Genomic DNA, 22,477 nt, shown 5'->3' on the forward strand with positions numbered 1-22,477 from the left:
TTACTCTTGCCTTGACCGCCTGCTCTCGTGGAACATGTCTTGACTTCTCATTGCACAGCCGTTATATATTCTACTGACCGCAGGGATTTCCGAATACCTTCCGGTTTCAATTATATACTGATGAAACCGATATTACACTCTTTTTTTTTTGGTGCATACAGCAGAATGCAATTACACAGAATGAAAAAAGACGAATTTAATCATTTTTAAAGAACAACAACTTTATTTCAATTATTTCAATTAAATTTCACAACAGGTCGGAGCAGATTTTATTTAAAAAAAGCCCATTTAATTGTATTGTTATACAATATTTTTATAATGTGACCATGTCAAAAGTCAAAGTCTGCTTTATTGTCAATCCCTTCATATGTCAAGACACACAAGAAACCGAAATTCCATTTCCTCTATCCCACGGTGGAAGTGGAATTTCCATCATCATCTTCCAAACGTGCGCCAGTGGCTTTGCTCATCCTTATTTCCTGGAAGAAAAACGGACGTCAAAAGAGAAATATTGCTTCTTGTCGCTTGAAAGATGTGTCACCTCTCCGTTGGCGTTGATCAAGGTAAAGTGGACCTGGCCTACGGGTCCCCAGTTGGACTGTGTCTCCCAGACTAGATCAGAGGGAGGATTGTGGTTTCGGCCAGCGTCAGCCGCCCAGATCTGATGCATGTAAAGGTCATTGAAATATTGAGCACCTTGTATCTGAGATCTTCCAGATAAGATTGATTACCGTGACACTCTCGTGGGCCTTCAGGATGAATTCTGCGGCAAACTTGAATACGATGGGAGCAGAAGATCCAATCTGGAGCTTCACCTGCCAGTTCCCCAAATTCTGATCCTAATAGTTGAAATTGATCTCAACAGGTTAGTCGTTACTGGAAAATGTGCAAATTTCGTAAGATGTTCCCCTGTGACACATCCACTGACCTCATCAACTGTATTGCGGAGTCTGACATATTTGCCGTACGAGTCCACCTCATCCAGAGTGACCTGCTGCTCATCCACAGTGACCTGCTGCTCATCCACAGTGACCTGCTGGGCGATTTTAGGACGAGGCACATTGCATCCGCCCGAGCTCAAACCCTCGCTGTCCTTCGGACGTTTCCTCTTTTTGCTGGCCGACATGGTTTGGCGTACCCTGGGGACAAACGTGGAGACATTAATTGCTATGAGAGCAAACGTTGTGGTATGTTCTAAAGCTGTAAAAAGACCTCTCCTCCTTGTTCTGGGTCCGCTCCCTCTCTGTAGACAGAGCCTCCTCCAGATCTTTCACTTTTTGGCCGGCTTCCAACTCCACCATGCGAGACTCGTGCTGGCTTTGGACCATGCGCAAGTCCTACGTGAGACGTGAGAATGACTCAGCTTTATTTTCATTAATTAAATAAGCGATAGTGATGGTAATTACCGACCGCGGAATGCAGCTTCTTTTCAAACTCCAGCTCATCTTTAAGGATTTGAATGTGATGCGACTTCCTGAGCAAAAACAGTATTAAACCCTCGACGCAGTCAAATGCGCTATTTATATTGATGTGCGACTATGGGATGGTTAACTGAAAGTCCAATTGAGCTGCAATTAGTCACGAGGAGGATTTTCCTTGGGGTGTGGCCCCAGCAGCAAAGCAATTATGTCAGCACTAATATCCACTATCCATTTTGTTGTTGGCATATTTTTGATAAAATGGCCGGGCGGGCCTCACCTTGCTTCCAGCTCGTCAAAATCAATCTTCAGCTTGGACAACTTCACCTGCAGACGTTCACGCTCTGTGGCCTCTGAGTCCAGAGCCGCACGGGCTTTCGCCAGATTGGATTCTTTCTTCGTGTCCCTGTGATGACAGATATACACATAAACTGAGAATATGGAAAATTTCGGGCAGTCGGAGAAATCAGCGTGAACAAACAAATACATACAGCCGAGTTAAAAAAACACCAGAACAATCAAGTTAAGTCAAGTTTATTTGTATAGCCCTAAATCACAAGCAGTCTCAAAGGGCTTCACATAGACAGAAATTGACAATTATTCTCAAAGCATCCTCTGATCTTAAGCTCCCAAAAGGGCAAGGAAAAACTTAAAAACCCCTACCAGGGGAAAATGAGAAACCTTGAGAAGGGACCACAGATGGAAGGATCCCCCTTTCAGGATCACCAGGTTGAAATGGATGCAGAGAGGGCACAAATGATACGACATGAAAATCAATTAAATAAAAAGTGGATGTCCATGTCATAGCAGAGGGCTGCCGAAGGAGCCCTCAATTGTCCTGGCAGTGTCTTCGAGGAGGTTGAGCTGCAGTTCCCCCATCCTGAATTGGCCCACGAGAATCCAGAAAGCCGCTGTCAGCATGGGTGCCACCTAACCACCTCCCCGGCCGGGGAGGGGGGAGGGAGGGGCTGGAGAGGGAGAGAAAACAAACTCCAGCCGAATCGGCCACTACAGGTTAGTTAAAGGCCATGTCATAGAAATGTGTCTTTAAACGTGTCTTAAATGTTTCTACTGAGGTAGCAGTCCTAATATCCATTGGTAGGGCATTCCAAAGCTCTGGAGCCCGAATAGAAAATGCTCTAGAGCCTGCAGACATTTTCTTGGCCCTCGGTGTCGCTAAAAGGGTAGCGTTTTGCGAACGAAGGTTACGAGACGGAACATAAGGAACAACTAGGTCGACGAGATATGAAGGCGCTAAGCCATGCAGCGATTTATAGGTTAGTAGAAGAACCTTGAAGTCACATCTTAAATGGACCGGGAGCCAATGTAAGTTGGCTAGTATTATCACCATGACAATTGCGAACACACAGAAAGAAAATAAATAACTGGAACATCACTCAAACACCGGTGATCCCATCGTGAGTCCCACATATGGGATGGTTAACTGAAAGTCCAATTGAGCTGCAATTAGTCACGAGGAGGATTTTCCTTGGGGTGTGGCCCCAGCAGCAAAGCAATTGTGTCAGCACTAATATCCACTATCCATTTTGTTGTTGGCATATTTTTGATAAAATGGCCGGGCGGGCCTCACCTTGCTTCCAGCTCGTCAAAATCAATCTTCAGCTTGGACAACTTCACCTGCAGACGTTCACGCTCTGTGGCCTCTGAGTCCAGAGCCGCACGGGCTTTCGCCAGATCGGATTCTTTCTTCGTGTCCCTGAGATGACAGATATACACATAAACTGAGAATATGGAAAATTTCGGGCAGTCGGAGAAATCAGCGTGAACAAACAAATACATACAGCCGAGTTAAAAAAACACCAGAACAATCACCATGACAATTGCGAACACACAGAAAGAAAATAAATAACTGGAACATCACTCAAACACCGGTGATCCCAACATCACCACAACAAATTCAATGTCGGTCACACCCTGAACGTATTTCTTTTCCTGGGCCGCGATGTGACTTTTGACACAAATACCTACGCCGCCACCACGTTTTGTAGCCAAGTCAGGACAGTTTGTGTAAGAATCACTTCGGTTCCTGCAAAACATCGTGTAGCCTTCCAAGCAAGCACGTCCATCGGCCACTGATCCTTGGAGGTGTGTCTCTGTGAAGCACAAAACATCAGCGAAAAGCAGTTCGTGATGAGACACGATATCTTGCACGTGACAAGACAGCCCTTCGGTGTTATGATGGACGACAACCAGGTGATTTGCCCAATCTACCGACGGCATCACGTGAAGGAGGGGCATGACGCTCTCCAAAGAATCCTCTGCCATCTCAGCAAGAGCAGCAGTGATTTGTGGATTTGCATGAAGCCTTCTCTCATCCATATGCAGAATATGCAGACCACTGAGCGAAGTCACTCTACTCAGAGCTACGTACCCCATGCCGTGTTCGAAAACACCTTTCAGCGAAACTGCAGCCTGTGACGTTGTCATGCCTTGTACCTTGTGGATCGTGCAGGCAAAAGCAAGCTTGATGGGAAACTGTCGGCGCGTCACTCCAGCCTTGTTCAGCTTCTCCTCCAGTCTGTCAATGTACACGGGGTTAGCAGCACGCGCTGTGTTACTCACATGATCGAGTTCCAAGCCAAGTTTCTGGACACGGGCTTCATTTGGATAGTTCACCAATTTGACAACTTTTGCAAACATCCCGTTGCACAGACCTGATTGAACATCAACGTTCCGTGTGATCATAACACGAGCACCCAAGGCAACTTTGATTGAGTCCGGGAGCTCATTCTTAGCGCTTTGCACAGGGGAAGCTTGCCTTGCCATTCTGCCAGTTCCTTTGTCTTTCTTGTAGTCATCCGCGTCAAGCTGCACAATGTCCTTATGAAACAGTTCCAGCATCGCAGAGTTATGGCCATCCACCTGTTTATTGGTGGCAAAAACATGCAGAATATGCTTTGGACACATTTCTGGGGAAGTGTACCTCGTGGCAAGGAGAGCTCTGTCCATTTCCGACAGTTCATCTGACTTTTCTTTGACGCGGAGTCGGTTCAGCAGTTCGGCAAAGGCGACATCGTCTTTCTGCCTCATGATGGCGGTGAGCGTGATCTTTTTGAAGTCGTCACGCCAGTGGTCCAGCCGCGTAGGATCGTACACGCACAGAGGTTTGGACTGTCTCACGGGAGGGAGCTGAAAGAAATCTCCAACAGCAAGAACAGACATGCCACCGAAAGGTAAATTAATTCCTTTGATTTGTTTCAACCTGGCATTCACGTAGGCAAAGAGGTCTTTCGACACCATGGAAATCTCATCGATGATGAGTATTTCGGCGATGGACAGCTCGGCTCTGACTTCGTCCAGTTTATTGCCCAGCCCGTGGTACGGGGGTTTGAGACTTCTCGGCAGTTTGAGTAGACAATGCAACGTTGCCCCGGAAATGTTGAACGCCGCCGTGCCAGTGAAAGCTGCGAGAACAACCGTTTGCTTGGAAATGTCGGCCTCCTCAGCCAGTCGTGGTAGTCTCTGCAGTATTTTGGTAGCCTCTGCGTGGATACACTTGATCAGATGCGATTTGCCGGTCCCGGCGCCACCGTTGATGTGGTAGAAGAACTGCTCAATGGGCTTTGAGCTACACACACGTTTTATGCACCAATCTCTGACCTTGTAGAAGACGGACGCTTGCTTTTGGTTCAGGTTACGATACATGTCGCGTAACACTGCGGGATCGATGGCTGCAGCCTCTGTCACGATGGACATTTGCGTTGTTTTGGACCTGACGTTATAGTCCGGGACATTTTCCTACACGTTGTCGTTCGGTTCATCTCTCGCGTTCATTTCCTCAACGCATTCGAGTATTTGCAACTCACTCTCGGGAGCCAGGTGGCACCATTCGTTTATGACGAGCCCACTCTCCTCCACCTCTTGGATGGCGTTGTCAATGTCTCGACTGTATTTCTCATACCTTTCTCTGTTCCTTCTGACAATTTGGCACACGCGCTCCACAGAGTCGTTATACGGTAACTGTACACAGGCGTTATCATGAAACAACTGATAGGAAGGACAGCGTTCAGATTTTAATTGGCAATCAGCACGATGAGGCAGGTACAGCTTGAGCAAGGAGCAGTAATATTCCTCCGGATTCTTTTGTTCAGAGTATTTGCAGTATTTGATGACCGCATGTTTTTCTGTTCTTTTCTGGACAAAGCCCATGTCGTTCAGCAGAGGCAAAACATTCTTACCTTTGGCTTGATTGCCATAAACAATTCTGCACATTGATGCAAAATCAGCCAAGCACATGACTTCAAATTCCTCTGTTTGAGGTCTGGATTTGTATTTTTCCGGCAGGCCAGTCATCCACACTTCATGAGATTCCTGCGTTTTGCCCTCAAGGAGCGAGAGAGGATAACTCATTTTCAGCGCATTGTCACTCGTTTGTACAAATACCACCACCATGCGGGAGGACTGTTTCATATGCAAGCCGCACGCACGTGCGACGCATTCCTGAGCACTCACTTCTCTTTTCTTGGAATACGCTTGCATAATTTGCTTCATTTCATCGCTCTCGTTGACATTTGCGCAGCGGGAGTTTTCAATGACCGATTTCAGGTATTGGCTCAGACCGTGTTCAGCCTTGCTGATGTAGCTGCAGATGTATGCGATGCAAGAGTAGGCATTCAGGATGTATTGGATGTCCAGGTTTCCATCCCAGGCAAGAAGCAAATGGCGGTTGTAGTTGTTGACCCAGCAGTCTTTCGGTTCTCGCTTAAGCACGACAGAACTCGACGAGGCCGTCATGCGCAAACAGTTCATGTACTCGTCACCGGTGAGCTTACGTTTAGCCAGTAGCTGAGGCAAAGTCAGGGATGCCGTTTCAGGCTCATTCAGCAGATTTAGCACGGGAACAAGCTTGGCATTCGACGCCAACCGATCGTCATTGCGTTGATCTCGATTGTCGTCGTCGACGGGCGCAGGTCTGACGATCATTGTTTCATCGCACGGTTGTTTGGGGAATCCAAAGCGGCAATTTGCACCTTGGTGTTTGACGCACGATTTGGAGTGACTTTTGCTGTGCATCTGAACCTCTGTGACCTTTTTGTACAATTCCGGTTCCTTCTGCGGGTCCGTTAGCTCGGCCGAGATGTAGCGAGACACAAAATGACGGATGGCTCCATCCGTGGCTTCCTCAAATACAGGGGCACCTCGAACCCATATGAGGCAATGAATGTGAGGACTTCCTCTGTGTTGAAACTCCAGTCGGTAAAAGTAGTCGACGACCTCACCAATCGGTTGCGCCGGAGAGAGGATCAAATCTCTGAACAGAGCTTCCACACGCTTGTCAAACATGCGCATCGTCGTCACAGGATTGCTGCGTAGGATCTCACACTTGGTAGCCCAGTCAAGTTGGGCGAAATTCACTACTTCACCTTGTTGCGCTTTGATGGCGGTGATGACCTCTTCCCAACGCATTTCGGCAGCAGAAAATGTGCAAAAGAACGTGGGTGTGCCCAGCTGCCGGATCATAGCAAAAAGATCTTTGGTGGTTTTCTCCCAATAGGCCGGCGTACCTCTCAGCGGTGTCATGAATCGGACAGCATCTTTGCTGCGCACCAGTTTCTCAACTTCACGTTTGTCCTGAAGCATGGCATTGTTTATCCTTCGACCATCCCTGGTAAAAGGCTTACCTTTGCGCAGCTGTATTGTCATGCTCGACGTTGCCTGGTAAATTTCAGTCACAAACTGGGCAAAGAACAAGTAGTTGGTATCTCGAGCAAAGCGTTCATCCACGCAACACAGACGGGTTTTGAAATATTTGCTTGGTGTGAGTTTTATTGCTCTCTCTTCATCGAGGGTGTTCTGACCAGTGGGAAACTGCACCGGAAAAGCCATGGCCTCAAGCTTGGGAGTCTTGAAAAAACTTACTGGGTTGTTTCTTTCTGCAGGAGCAACACAATAAATGCCCTCTGTAAAACTCATAATTTCCTCTGCCACATCATTGGGTTGGAGACATGATTCAAGTATCACTCCACCATTTGGTTGATCACCGTCTTCCGAATTTTCTTGTTGCTGTTTGTTACCACTGTTGTCATGTTGAGAGTCACTGTTCATCCCACACAGAGCATCACTTTCAAATCTGTACATCTCCTCCAGAGCTTCCTCATTGTACTCACTGTCGCTCATTTGCGCTTCATCGGAGCTGCTCTCATCGTCAGTGAGGGTTGGGTCGCAAAGGTCCGCATCGTCACGAATGGTTATGTCTCTGTACTGTGGATGGACTTGTTTCAGTTTCATCAGAGCGCTCATTAGCTTAGACCAAGTGACAGTTTGAAAAAACTGATGGCCTTTGTAGCAAAGCCGTCTCTTCAGTTTCACTCTCAACATCTGTGACTTACTTCTTAGTCTGGGCAAGACATTGACCGTCTCTTGTACTTCCGATGGCACGCACACCACATTTCCACGAATGGCTCGTTGTTGACCTTTGGGAAGAGGTACAATTTTGGCAAATGATATGCATTTGGAAATGAGGTGTCTCTCCAGTATGTTCAATCCACACAGTTCCTTTGGAATATCAGAGAGTGTGAGATTGTTCGCAACAGCAAGTGCAGGCATTTTACCATCTTTGAGGTGACTATAGCAAGTGTGACATATCCACTCCAGTTTTCTTTCAGCTGGTACGCTGCACGAGGCCTGACATTCATCATCACAGATATGGACAAATTGTCCCGTGAGACAACTTGCAACAACATGTCTGTTTTTCTTATAAAATCTACGTTGACAAGCGCGTACTTGGTTCGGAAACAATGCTCTGTGGCAAACAGTGCAGACAAATGTGGGGCCATTCTTAATTTGGGCTTTGAATACCTCAACAGCTTTCATGAGCACACAGTCATTTCGCTCCCTACATAGTCGGTTTATGACTTAGTATTTTTTCAAAAGCGTACTTACTCTGCGCATTGTTTTGGTCTTCAGTGAATCAGATTTTTTTGCCATTATGCGCCTCATGATTTCCTGATGTTTTAATCGGAATTCAGGGTTGTTTAAATAACGGCGTGTCATGTAAGAGCGCTGCCTGTTTCGAAACCCAACATCGTCACGGTAACGTTCTGTGATGTAAGCGCGTCGTCTCATCGTAAAACACTCATCTGTCCTATAACGACGTGAGAAACGGGAAAGGTTTTTCTTCTTAAACTCATGATCCGTCTGACAACGTTGTGTAAAATAGGACTTTTGTTTGGCACAAAAACGCTTGTCCTGTTGATAACGGGTTCTAATATAACCCAATTTCCTTTGTCTTACCTCTGCAATTTGACTGTACTGTTCCCTCTCTTTAGAGTTTTTCATCATTCTCTTTAGTTCCTGTTTTTTACGTCTCACTTCCAATTTTTCTTTTAACTTTTCTTGTGCTTTTATTTGTCGTAGGAACTTTTCTCTACGAGATTTTGGAATTTTTGTCACATTTGCCAGCTGTTTACCTGTAGTGAAAACCACTCCACTGTCGTTATCGGTAAATTCTTGGTGGTGACGTTCACCTGAACACCGTCTAGTGTCGCTCGTCTCAACACATGAGACAATCTCAGCAACAGGTCTGCTTGCGGCAACACTGATTTGCGTCATCCACTGCTTCTGTGTCAGCGTTTTCTCTCGTGTGTCTGTCTGTGCATTAAAACTGAGAGATGAATAGAATTCAAGTCGACGTTGCAATGTGATCAACTGCAATTTTCAAAACTGCAAAGGCTGCAATTTGAAAAAGAAAATGTGCGTATATTTATTTATTGAATGACTACCATTTCAGTCAAACTGTTTTCTAAGTTGTATTTGAGGTAGTGCCCTTTTTTTGTATTGAAGTTAATGTATCGCTTGTGTTTGGTAAATATGTAGAAAGAGAACCTTAAAAAAAATGGCAGATTAAGTCAAAAACAACAATGACATATGTATCGTTGGCTGTTTTTGCTTCGTTTCAGTTTACTTTGGGGTTGAAGAAGGATGACGTGCACCTGCATCAACAACCTCCACCCGAAGACCACGACGAGTTGGCCACCTGAAAGTCAATTTGGTCTGAGATATTTATTTGTTATTGTTACGACATTGTCTTGAAGTCTGTTCCATGTTTTTGTCAATAAATGTCTGACAGTAAAGCCCATAAGTGGCCTTACGATATTTCAGTTTTGCAAATATATATATATATATATATACGATGTCTTTGAATCTCAGAAAAAGAGATTTCTGTAGTTCAATCTAATAAGTGAAATTCTCAAAAGACACCTGCCAAAGTGTTATAAATCAAGCAGTTCAATTCACAAGTAAACAAATAGTTTTATTCATGTTTTAAAAATACATTCCGTTTAAAAAATAAATATAATTATCATGCCTTCAAGTATAAAAACAATAATATGTAATAAATATCTTCTTTAAATAATTAATACGACTGTTTGCAATAAATAAGGTCTTAGATTCACAATGGCTTTTTTGAATGAGCAATAAATAGGTTATCTACAGAATAAAAAATTTAAAAAACTGTGGGTTACGACATGTCAGTGCAGATCCAACAACTTAATTCACTTCATGTTTTGCCCAACATTTCCGACGGGCTTCAGTGGCGGACGTGACTACCGCAATAAACTAAACATGGCGAAGACCTTGGCATGTTTTCCCCTTCGCCGTTCTTTGCGCCTCAGCGCCCTCTCGCCGTCAACAATGAAGATGTAGAGCTTCCGCAGGATGTTGTGCGCCGTCATCTTTCTGTGGAAAGCATCGGGGTGGTACAGTGACCTCAATAGGCTCTCTTCCTCATTGCTACTCAGGCCTGTGACCTCTTCTGGTTTTTTCATCTGCCGGACAAGAGTAAGCAACACAATGTCAAAATAGGTATTATAGTAATAGCAAAATTCATTTCCTATCCCTAAATTGTCACACTGGCCAACCTTTTGTTTGATATTGTAGAGCAGGAGTTCAGAGTAGTGTTTGGCCTCAGACAGAATTTTACTGCCGGGATATTCCTTCTCCACGTGCTTGAGAAGAATTATGTAAGTGGACAGACCTTGGGCCAGCCTGTGCAGGCAAGCCTCCTGGAAAAAAGAATATTTAGGTCAGTTAAAAAACAAATATGTATTCAACCTACGCATAAAAGTCAAGCCGATGCTAGCAAACAATTATGGAAAGTGTCAGTGTCTGTATTTTCTCCCACCTCTGGTGGTTTTCCATTTCTGGTTCTTACCTTGCTAAAGTTGGAGCTGGGGCAGTTTGCTGGAAACTGAGGTGCTTTGTAGTGCTCCAGTAAATGAAAGTTGACATTGTTTTGGAATTCATCATCAAACTGATATTGAAATTAGTCACAAGTCAGATATGTTTTACAGCCAGGAGAAGACAATGAAGGTGCTTTCTGAATTTCCACTTACAGCTTTCTGGTGTTCTTTAGCGGTACCCAGAACCGAGTCCCAAACATGAGCAGAGGTCAGCAGGTCAGAGGGCGCCGTTTCCTCCTCACTTGAAGTGTCGCTTGATGGCAAGACGGTGGTCGCTTCAACGGAGCGCCATTGGCTCGCAGTACTAGAAAAGCCACCAAGCCCACCGCGAGAATTTGCGTGTCTAATGCGCAAGCAGAAGAAAATCATGAATGAATGGCAAAAGAGGAAGAAAATTCAGGAAACATTCATCACTGACTTACACATGTTGGGCATGTTGCGTCGAGATTACTCTTGCCTTGACCGCCTGCTCTCGTGGAACATGTCTTGACTTCTCATTGCACAGCCGTTATATATTCTACTGACCGCAGGGATTTCCGAATACCTTCCGGTTTCAATTATATACTGATGAAACCGATATTACACTCTTTTTTTTTTGGTGCATACAGCAGAATGTAATTACACAGAATGAAAAAAGACGAATTCAATCATTTTTAAAGAACAACAACTTTATTTCAATTATTTCAATTAAATTTCACAACAGGTCGGAGCAGATTTTATTTAAAAAAAGCCCATTTAATTGTATTGTTATACAATATTTTTATAATGTGACCATGTCCAAAGTCAAAGTCTGCTTTATTGTCAATCCCTTCATATGTCAAGACACACAAGAAACCGAAATTCCATTTCCTCTATCCCACGGTGGAAGTGGAATTTCCATCATCATCTTCCAAACGTGCGCCAGTGGCTTTGCTCATCCTTATTTCCTGGAAGAAAAACGGACGTCAAAAGAGAAATATTGCTTCTTGTCGCTTGAAAGATGTGTCACCTCTCCGTTGGCGTTGATCAAGGTAAAGTGGACCTGGCCTACGGGTCCCCAGTTGGACTGTGTCTCCCAGACTAGATCAGAGGGAGGATTGTGGTTTCGGCCAGCGTCAGCCGCCCAGATCTGATGCATGTAAAGGTCATTGAAATATTGAGCACCTTGTATCTGAGATCTTCCAGATAAGATTGATTACCGTGACACTCTCGTGGGCCTTCAGGATGAATTCTGCGGCAAACTTGAATACGATGGGAGCAGAAGATCCAATCTGGAGCTTCACCTGCCAGTTCCCCAAATTCTGATCCTAATAGTTGAAATTGATCTCAACAGGTTAGTCGTTACTGGAAAATGTGCAAATTTCGTAAGATGTTCCCCTGTGACACATCCACTGACCTCATCAACTGTATTGCGGAGTCTGACATATTTGCCGTACGAGTCCACCTCATCCAGAGTGACCTGCTGCTCATCCACAGTGACCTGCTGCTCATCCACAGTGACCTGCTGGGCGATTTTAGGACGAGGCACATTGCATCCGCCCGAGCTCAAACCCTCGCTGTCCTTCGGACGTTTCCTCTTTTTGCTGGCCGTCATGGTTTGGCGTACCCTGGGGACAAACGTGGAGACATTAATTGCTATGAGAGCAAACGTTGTGGTATGTTCTAAAGCTGTAAAAAGACTTCTCCTCCTTGTTCTGGGTCCGCTCCCTCTCTGTAGACAGAGCCTCCTCCAGATCTTTCACTTTTTGGCCGGCTTCCAACTCCACCATGCGAGACTCGTGCTGGCTTTGGACCATGCGCAAGTCCTACGTGAGACGTGAGAATGACTCAGCTTTATTTTCATTAATTAAATAAGCGATAGTGATGGTAATTACCGACCGCGGAATGCAGCTTCTTTTCAAACTCCAGCTCATCTTTAAGGATTTGAATGTGATGCGACTTCCTGAGCAAAAACAGTATTAAACCCTCGACGCAGTCAAATGCGCTATTTATATTGATGTGCGACTATGGGATGGTTAACTGAAAGTCCAATTGAGCTGCAATTTGTCACGAGGAGGATTTTCCTTGGGGTGTGGCCCCAGCAGCAAAGCAATTATGTCAGCACTAATATCCACTATCCATTTTGTTGTTGGCATATTTTTGATAAAATGGCCGGGCAGGCCTCACCTTGCTTCCAGCTCGTCAAAATCAATCTTCAGCTTGGACAACTTCACCTGCAGACGTTCACGCTCTGTGGCCTCTGAGTCCAGAGCCGCACGGGCTTTCGCCAGATTGGATTCTTTCTTCGTGTCCCTGTGATGACAGATATACACATAAACTGAGAATAGGGAAAATTTCGGGCAGTCGGAGAAATCAGCGTGAACAAACAAATACATACAGCCGAGTTAAAAAAACACCAGAACAATCAAGTCAAGTCAAGTTTATTTGTATAGCCCTAAATCACAAGCAGTCTCAAAGGGCTTCACATAGACAGAAATTGACAATTATTCTCAAAGCATCCCCTGATCTTAAGCTCCCAAAAGGGCAAGGAAAAACTTAAAAACCCCTACCAGGGGAAAATGAGAAACCTTGAGAAGGGACCACAGATGGAAGGATCCCCCTTTCAGGATCACCAGGTTGAAATGGATGCAGAGAGGGCACAAATGATACAACATGAAAATCAATTAAATAAAAAGTGGATGTCCATGTCATAGCAGAGGGCTGCCGAAGGAGCCCTCAATTGTCCTGGCAGTGTGTTCGAGGAGGTTGAGCTGCAGTTCCCCCATCCTGAATTGGCCCACGAGAATCCAGAAAGCCGCTGTCAGCATGGGTGCCACCTAACCACCTCCCCGGCCGGGGAGGGGGGAGGGAGGGGCTGGAGAGGGAGAGAAAACAAACTCCAGCCGAATCGGCCACTACAGGTTAGTTAAAGGCCATGTCATATAAATGTGTCTTTAAACGTGTCTTAAATGTTTCTACTGAGGTAGCAGTCCTAATATCCATTGGTAGGGCATTCCAAAGCTCTGGAGCCCGAATAGAAAATGCTCTAGAGCCTGCAGACATTTTCTTGGCCCTCGGTGTCGCTAAAAGGGTAGCGTTTTGCGAACGAAGGTTACGAGACGGAACATAAGGAACAACTAGGTCGACGAGATATGAAGGCGCTAAGCCATGCAGCGATTTATAGGTTAGTAGAAGAACCTTGAAGTCACATCTTAAATGGACCGGGAGCCAATGTAAGTTGGCTAGTATTATCACCATGACAATTGCGAACACACAGAAAGAAAATAAATAACTGGAACATCACTCAAACACCGGTGATCCCATCGTGAGTCCCACATATGGGATGGTTAACTGAAAGTCCAATTGAGCTGCAATTAGTCACGAGGAGGATTTTCCTTGGGGTGTGGCCCCAGCAGCAAAGCAATTGTGTCAGCACTAATATCCACTATCCATTTTGTTGTTGGCATATTTTTGATAAAATGGCCGGGCGGGCCTCACCTTGCTTCCAGCTCGTCAAAATCAATCTTCAGCTTGGACAACTTCACCTGCAGACGTTCACGCTCTGTGGCCTCTGAGTCCAGAGCCGCACGGGCTTTCGCCAGATCGGATTCTTTCTTCGTGTCCCTGAGATGACAGATATACACATAAACTGAGAATATGGAAAATTTCGGGCAGTCGGAGAAATCAGCGTGAACAAACAAATACATACAGCCGAGTTAAAAAAACACCAGAACAATCACCATGACAATTGCGAACACACAGAAAGAAAATAAATAACTGGAACATCACTCAAACACCGGTGATCCCAACATCACCACAACAAATTCAATGTCGGTCACACCCTGAACGTATTTCTTTTCCTGGGCCGCGATGTGACTTTTGACACAAATACCTACGCCGCCACCACGTTTTGTAGCCAAGTCAGGACAGTTTGTGTAAGAATCACTTCGGTTCCTGCAAAACATCGTGTAGCCTTCCAAGCAAGCACGTCCATCGGCCACTGATCCTTGGAGGTGTGTCTCTGTGAAGCACAAAACATCAGCGAAAAGCAGTTCGTGATGAGACACGATATCTTGCACGTGACAAGACAGCCCTTCGGTGTTATGATGGACGACAACCAGGTGATTTGCCCTATCTACCGACGGCATCACGTGAAGGAGGGGCATGACGCTCTCCAAAGAATCCTCTGCGATCTCAGCAAGAGCAGCAGTGATTTGTGGATTTGCATGAAGCCTTCTCTCATCCATATGCAGAATATGCAGACCACTGAGCGAAGTCACTCTACTCAGAGCTACGTACCCCATGCCTGTGACGTTGTCATGCCTTGTACCTTGTGGATCGTGCAGGCAAAAGCAAGCTTGATGGGAAACTGTCGGCGCGTCACTCCAGCCTTGTTCAGCTTCTCCTCCAGTCTGTCAATGTACACGGGGTTAGCAGCACGCGCTGTGTTACTCACATGATCGAGTTCCAACCCAAGTTTCTGGACACGGGCTTCATTTGGATAGTTCACCAATTTGACAACTTTTGCAAACATCCCGTTGCACAGACCTGATTGAACATCAACGTTCCGTGTGATCATAACACGAGCACCCAAGGCAACTTTGATTGAGTCCGGGAGCTCATTCTTAGCGCCTTGCACAGGGGAAGCTTGCCTTGCCATTCTGCCAGTTCCTTTGTCTTTCTTGTAGTCATCCGCGTCAATCTGCACAATGTCCTTATGAAACAGTTCCAGCATCGCAGAGTTATGGCCATCCACCTGTTTATTGGTGGCAAAAACATGCAGAATATGCTTTGGACACATTTCTGGGGAAGTGTGCCTCGTGGCAAGGAGAGCTCTGTCCATTTCCGACAGTTCATCTGACTTTTCTTTGACGCGGAGTCGGTTCAGCAGTTCGGCAAAGGCGACATCGTCTTTCTGCCTCATGATGGCGGTGAGCGTGATCTTTTTGAAGTCGTCACGCCAGTGGTCCAGCCGCGTAGGATCGTACACGCACAGAGGTTTGGACTGTCTCACGGGAGGGAGCTGAAAGAAATCTCCAACAGCAAGAACAGACATGCCACCGAAAGGTAAATTAATTCCTTTGATTTGTTTCAACCTGGCATTCACGTAGGCAAAGAGGTCTTTCGACACCATGGAAATCTCATCGATGATGAGTATTTCGGCGATGGACAGCTCGGCTCTGACTTCGTCCAGTTTATTGCCCAGCCCGTGGTACGGGGGTTTGAGACTTCTCGGCAGTTTGAGTAGACAATGCAACGTTGCCCCGGAAATGTTGAACGCCGCCGTGCCAGTGAAAGCTGCGAGAACAACCGTTTGCTTGGAAATGTCGGCCTCCTCAGCCAGTCGTGGTAGTCTCTGCAGTATTTTGGTAGCCTCTGCGTGGATACACTTGATTAGATGCGATTTGCCGGTCCCGGCGCCACCGTTGATGTGGTAGAAGAACTGCTCAATGGGCTTTGAGCTACACGCACGTTTTATGCACCAATCTCTGACCTTGTAGAAGACGGACGCTTGCTTTTGGTTCAGGTTACGATACATGTCGCGTAACACTGCGGGATCGATGGCTGCAGCCTCTGTCACGATGGACATTTGCGTTGTTTTGGACCTGACGTTATAGTCCGGGACATTTTCCTCCACGTTGTCGTTCGGTTCATCTCTCGCGTTCATTTCCTCAACGCATTCGAGTCTTTGCAACTCACTCTCGGGAGCCAGGTGGCACCATTCGTTTATGACGAGCCCACTCTCCTCCACCTCTTGGATGGCGTTGTCAATGTCTCGACTGTATTTCTCATACCTTTCTCTGTTCCTTCTGACAATTTGGCACACGCGCTCCACAGAGTCGTTATACGGTAACTGTACACAGGCGTTATCATGAAACAACTGATAGGAAGGACAGCGTTCAGATTTTAATTGGCAATCAGCACGATGAGGCAGGTACAGCTTGAGCAAGGAGCAGTAATATTCCTCCGGATTCTTTTGTTCAGAGTATTTGCAGTATTTGATGACCGCATGTTTTTCTGTTCTTTTCTGGACAAAGCCCATGTCGTTCAGCAGAGGCAAAACATTCTTACCTTTGGCTTGTTTGCCATAAACAATTCTGCACATTGATGCAAAATCAGCCAAGCACATGACTTCAAATTCCTCTGTTTGAGGTCTGGATTTGTATTTTTCCGGCAGGCCAGTCATCCACACTTCATGAGATTCCTGCGTTTTGCCCTCAAGGAGCGAGAGAGGATAACTCATTTTCAGCGCATTGTCACTCGTTTGTACAAATACCACCACCATGCGGGAGGACTGTTTCATATGCAAGCCGCACGCACGTGCGACGCATTCCTGAGCACTCACTTCTCTTTTCTTGGAGTACGCTTGCATAATTTGCTTCATTTCATCGCTCTCGTTGACATTTGCGCAGCGGGAGTTTTCAATGACCGATTTCAGGTATTGGCTCAGACCGTGTTCAGCCTTGCTGATGTAGCTGCAGATGTATGCGATGCAAGAGTAGGCATTCAGGATGTATTGGATGTCCAGGTTTCCATCCCAGGCAAGAAGCAAATGGCGGTTGTAGTTGTTGACCCAGCAGTCTTTCGGTTCTCGCTTAAGCACGACAGAACTCGACGAGGCCGTCATGCGCAAACAGTTCATGTACTCGTCACCCGTGAGCTTACGTTTAGCCAGTAGCTGAGGCAAAGTCAGGGATGCCGTTTCAGGCTCATTCAGCAGATTTAGCACGGGAACAAGCTTGGCATTCGACGCCAACCGATCGTCATTGCGTTGATCTCGATTGTCGTCGTCGACGGGCGCAGGTCTGACGATCATTGTTTCATCGCACGGATGTTTGGGGAATCCAAAGCGGCAATTTGCACCTTGGTGTTTGACGCACGATTTGGAGTGACTTTTGCTGTGCATCTGAACCTCTGTGACCTTTTTGTACAATTCCGGTTCCTTCTGCGGGTCCGGCAGCTCGGCCGAGATGTAGCGAGACACAAAATGACAGATGGCTCCATCCGTGGCTTCCTCAAATACAGGGGCACCTTGAACACATATGAGGCAATGAATGTGAGGACTTCCTCTGTGTTGAAACTCCAGTCGGTAAAAGTAGTCGACGACCTCACCAATCGGTTGCGCCGGAGAGAGGATCAAATCTCTGAACAGAGCTTCCACACGCTTGTCAAACATGCGCATCGTCGTCACAGGATTGCTGCGTAGGATGTCACACTTGTTGGTAGCCCAGTCAAGTTGGGCGAAATTCACCACTTCACCTTGTTGCGCTTTGATGGCGGTGATGACCTCTTCCCAACGCATTTCGGCAGCAGAAAATGTGCAAAAGAACGTGGGTGTGCCCAGCTGCCGGATCATAGCAAAAAGATCTTTGGTGGTTTTCTCCCAATAGGCCGGCGTACCTCTCAGCGGTGTCATGAATCGGACAGCATCTTTGCTGCGCACCAGTTTCTCAACTTCACGTTTGTCCTGAAGCATGGCATTGTTTATCCTTCGACCATCCCTGGTAAAAGGCTTACCTTTGCGCAGCTGTATTGTCATGCTCGACGTTGCCTGGTAAATTTCAGTCACAAACTGGGCAAAGAACAAGTAGTTGGTATCTCGAGCAAAGCGTTCATCCATGCAACACAGACGGGTTTTGAAATATTTGCTTGGTGTGAGTTTTATTGCTCTCTCTTCATCGAGGGTGTTCTGACCAGTGGGAAACTGCACCGGAAAAGCCATGGCCTCAAGCTTGGGAGTCTTGAAAAAACTTACTGGGTTGTTTCTTTCTGCAGGAGCAACACAATAAATGCCCTCTGTAAAACTCATAATTTCCTCTGCCACATCATTGGGTTGGAGACATGATTCAAGTATCACTCCACCATTTGGTTGATCACCGTCTTCCGAATTTCCTTGTTGCTGTTTGTTACCACTGTTGTCATGTTGAGAGTCACTGTTCATCCCACACAGAGCATCACTTTCAAATCTGTACATCTCCTCCAGAGCTTCCTCATTGTACTCACTGTCGCTCATTTGCGCTTCATCGGAGCTGCTCTCATCGTCAGTGAGGGTTGGGTCGCAAAGGTCCGCATCGTCGCGAATGGTTATGTCTCTGTACTGTGGATGGACTTGTTTCAGTTTCATCAGAGCGCTCATTAGCTTAGACCAAGTGACAGTTTGAAAAAACTGATGGCCTTTGTAGCAAAGCCGTCTCTTCAGTTTCACTCTCAACATCTGTGACTTACTTCTTAGTCTGGGCAAGACATTGACCGTCTCTTGTACTTCCGATGGCACGCACACCACATTTCCACGAATGGCTCGTTGTTGACCTTTGGGAAGAGGTACAATTTCGGCAAATGATATGCATTTGGAAATGAGGTGTCTCTCCAGTATGTTCAATCCACACAGTTCCTTTGGAATATCAGAGAGTGTGAGATTGTTCGCAACAGCAAGTGCAGGCATTTTACCATCTTTGAGGTGACTATAGCAAGTGTGACATATCCACTCCAGTTTTCTTTCAGCTGGTACGCTGCACGAGGCCTGACATTCATCATCACAGATATGGACAAATTGTCCCGTGAGACAACTTGCAACAACATGTCTGTTTTTCTTATAAAATCTACGTTGACAAGCGCGTACTTGGTTCGGAAACAATGCTCTGTGGCAAACAGTGCAGACAAATGTGGGGCCATTCTTAATTTGGGCTTTGAATACCTCAACAGCTTTCATGAGCACACAGTCATTTCGCTCCCTACATAGTCGGTTTATGACTTAGTATTTTTTCAAAAGCGTACTTACTCTGCGCATTGTTTTGGTCTTCAGTGAATCAGATTTTTTTGCCATTATGCGCCTCATGATTTCCTGATGTTTTAATCGGAATTCAGGGTTGTTTAAATAACGGCGTGTCATGTAAGAGCGCTGCCTGTTTCGAAACCCAACATCGTCACGGTAACGTTCTGTGATGTAAGCGCGTCGTCTCATCGTAAAACACTCATCTGTCCTATAACGACGTGAGAAACGGGAAAGGTTTTTCTTCTTAAACTCATGATCCGTCTGACAACGTTGTGTAAAATAGGACTTTTGTTTGGCACAAAAACGCTTGTCCTGTTGATAACGGGTTCTAATATAACCCAATTTCCTTTGTCTTACCTCTGCAATTTGACTGTACTGTTCCCTCTCTTTAGAGTTTTTCATCATTCTCTTTAGTTCCTGTTTTTTACGTCTCACTTCCAATTTTTCTTTTAACTTTTCTTGTGCTTTTATTTGTCGTAGGAACTTTTCTCTACGAGATTTTGGAATTTTTGTCACATTTGCCAGCTGTTTACCTGTAGTGAAAACCACTCCACTGTCGTTATCGGTAAATTCTTGGTGGTGACGTTCACCTGAACACCGTCTAGTGTCGCTCGTCTCAACACATGAGACAATCTCAGCAACAGGTCTGCTTGCGGCAACACTGATTTGCGTCATCCACTGCTTCTGTGTCAGCGTTTTCTCTCGTGTGTCTGTCTGTGCATTAAAACTGAGAGATGAATAGAATTCAAGTCGACGTTGCAATGTGATCAACTGCAATTTTCAAAACCGCAAAGGCTGCAATTTGAAAAAGAAAATGTGCGTATATTTATTTATTGAATGACTACCATTTCAGTCAAACTGTTTTCTAAGTTGTATTTGAGGTAGTGCCCTTTTTTTGTATTGCAGTTAATGTATCGCTTGTGTTTGGTAAATATGTAGAAAGAGAACCTTAAAAAAAATTGCAGATTAAGTCAAAAACAACAATGACATATGTATCGTTGGCTGTTTTTGCTTCGTTTCAGTTTACTTTGGGGTTGAAGAAGGATGACGTGCACCTGCATCAACAACCTCCACCCGAAGACCACGACGAGTTGGCCACCCGAAAGTCAATTTGGTCTGAGATATTTATTTGTTATTGTTACTACATTGTCTTGAAGTCTGTTCCATGTTTTTGTCAATAAATGTCTGACAGTAAAGCCCATAAGTGGCCTTACGATATTTCAGTTTTGCAAATATATATATATATATATATATACGATGTCTTTGAATCTCAGAAAAAGAGATTTCTGTAGTTCAATCTAATAAGTGAAATTCTCAAAAGACACCTGCCAAAGTGTTATAAATCAAGTAGTTCAATTCACAAGTAAGCAAATAGTTTTATTCATGTTTTAAAAATACATTCCGTTTAAAAAATAAATATAATTATCATGCCTTCAAGTATAAAAACAATAATATGTAATAAATATCTTCTTTAAATAATTCATACGACTGTTTGCAATAAATAAGGTCTTAGATTCACAATGGCTTTTTTGAATGAGCAATAAATAGGTTATCTACAGAATAAAAAAATTAAAAAACTCAGTGCGTCATGCAAAAACAAATACATCATCAATCCGTCAGTGGGTTACGACACGTCAGTGCAGATCCAACAACTTAATTCACTTCATGTTTTGCCCAACATTTCCGACGGGCTTCAGTGGCGGACGTGACTACCGCAATAAACTAAACATGGCGAAGACCTTGGCATGTTTTCCCCTTCGCCGTTCTTTGCGCCTCAGCGCCCTCTCGCCGTCAACAATGAAGATGTAGAGCTTCCGCAGGATGTTGTGCGCCGTCATCTTTCTGTGGAAAGCATCGGGGTGGTACAGTGACCTCAATAGGCTCTCTTCCTCATTGCTACTCAGGCCTGTGACCTCTTCTGGTTTTTTCATCTGCCGGACAAGAGTAAGCAACACAATGTCAAAATAGGTATTATAGTAACAGCAAAATTCATTTCCTATCCCTAAATTGTCACACTGGCCAACCTTTTGTTTGATATTGTAGAGCAGGAGTTCAGAGTAGTGTGTGGCCTCAGACAGAATTTTACTGCCGGGATATTCCTTCTCCACGTGCTTGAGAAGAATTATGTAAGTGGACAGACCTTGGGCCAGCCTGTGCAGGCAAGCCTCCTGGAAAAAAGAATATTTAGGTCAGTTAAAAAACAAATATCTATTCAACCTACGCATAAAAGTCAAGCCGATGCTAGCAAACAATTATGGAAAGTGTCAGTGTCTGTATTTTCTCCCACCTCTGGTGGTTTTCCATTTCTGGTTCTTACCTTGCTAAAGTTGGAGCTGGGGCAGTTTGCTGGAAACTGAGGTGCTTTGTAGTGCTCCAGTAAATGAAAGTTGACATTGTTTTGGAATTCATCATCAAACTGATATTGAAATTAGTCACAAGTCAGATATGTTTTACAGCCAGGAGAAGACAATGAAGGTGCTTTCTGAATTTCCACTTACAGCTTTCTGGTGTTCTTTAGCGGTACCCAGAACCGAGTCCCAAACATGAGCAGAGGTCAGCAGGTCAGAGGGCGCCGTTTCCTCCTCACTTGAGGTGTCACTTGATGGCAAGACGGTGGTCGCTTCTGTCAACGGAGCGCCATTGGCTCGCAGTACTAGAAAAGCCACCAAGCCCACCGCGAGAATTTGCGTGTCTAATGCGGAAGCAGAAGAAAATCATGAATGAATGGCAAAAGAGGAAGAAAATTCAGGAAACATTCATCACTGACTTACACATGTTGGGCATGTTGCGTCGAGATTACTCTTGCCTTGACCGCCTGCTCTCGTGGAACATGTCTTGACTTCTCATTGCACAGCCGTTATATATTCTACTGACCGCAGGGATTTCCGAATACCTTCCGGTTTCAATTATATACTGATGAAACCGATATTACACTCTTTTCTTTTTTGGTGCATACAGCAGAATGTAATTACACAGAATGAAAAAAGACGAATTCAATCATTTTTAAAGAACAACAATTTTATTTCAATTATTTCAATTAAATTTCACAACAGGTCGGAGCAGATTTTATTTAAAAAAAGCCCATTTAATTGTATTGTTATACAATATTTTTATAATGTGACCATGTC

At 45.1% G+C, this 22,477-nt stretch overlaps 2 long non-coding RNA genes across 3 annotated transcripts; both read right to left on the minus strand.

Moving 5' to 3' along the window:
* Nucleotides 1-288: 288 nt before the first annotated feature.
* LOC133155968 (uncharacterized) lies at nucleotides 289-1,204 on the minus strand. The gene is made up of 3 exons (XR_009714759.1): nucleotides 732-1,204; nucleotides 542-661; nucleotides 289-479 (listed from the first exon to the last, which is right to left on the minus strand). It is a non-coding gene; the product is annotated as an uncharacterized LOC133155968 (long non-coding RNA).
* Nucleotides 1,205-11,412: 10,208 nt separating this feature from the next.
* Nucleotides 11,413-12,175, minus strand: LOC133156009 (uncharacterized). 2 transcript variants are annotated; one of them, XR_009714768.1, is made up of 4 exons: nucleotides 11,994-12,175; nucleotides 11,797-11,904; nucleotides 11,607-11,726; nucleotides 11,413-11,544 (listed from the first exon to the last, which is right to left on the minus strand). It is a non-coding gene; the product is annotated as an uncharacterized LOC133156009 (long non-coding RNA). The 2 variants fall into 2 exon arrangements; XR_009714767.1 differs by lacking the exon at nucleotides 11,994-12,175 and having other exon boundaries at nucleotides 11,797-11,955.
* Nucleotides 12,176-22,477: the final 10,302 nt, after the last annotated feature.

The sequence above is a fragment of the Syngnathus typhle genome, linkage group LG6, assembly GCF_033458585.1.
Source record: "Syngnathus typhle isolate RoL2023-S1 ecotype Sweden linkage group LG6, RoL_Styp_1.0, whole genome shotgun sequence".
Taxonomy (NCBI): Eukaryota; Metazoa; Chordata; class Actinopteri; order Syngnathiformes; family Syngnathidae; genus Syngnathus; species Syngnathus typhle.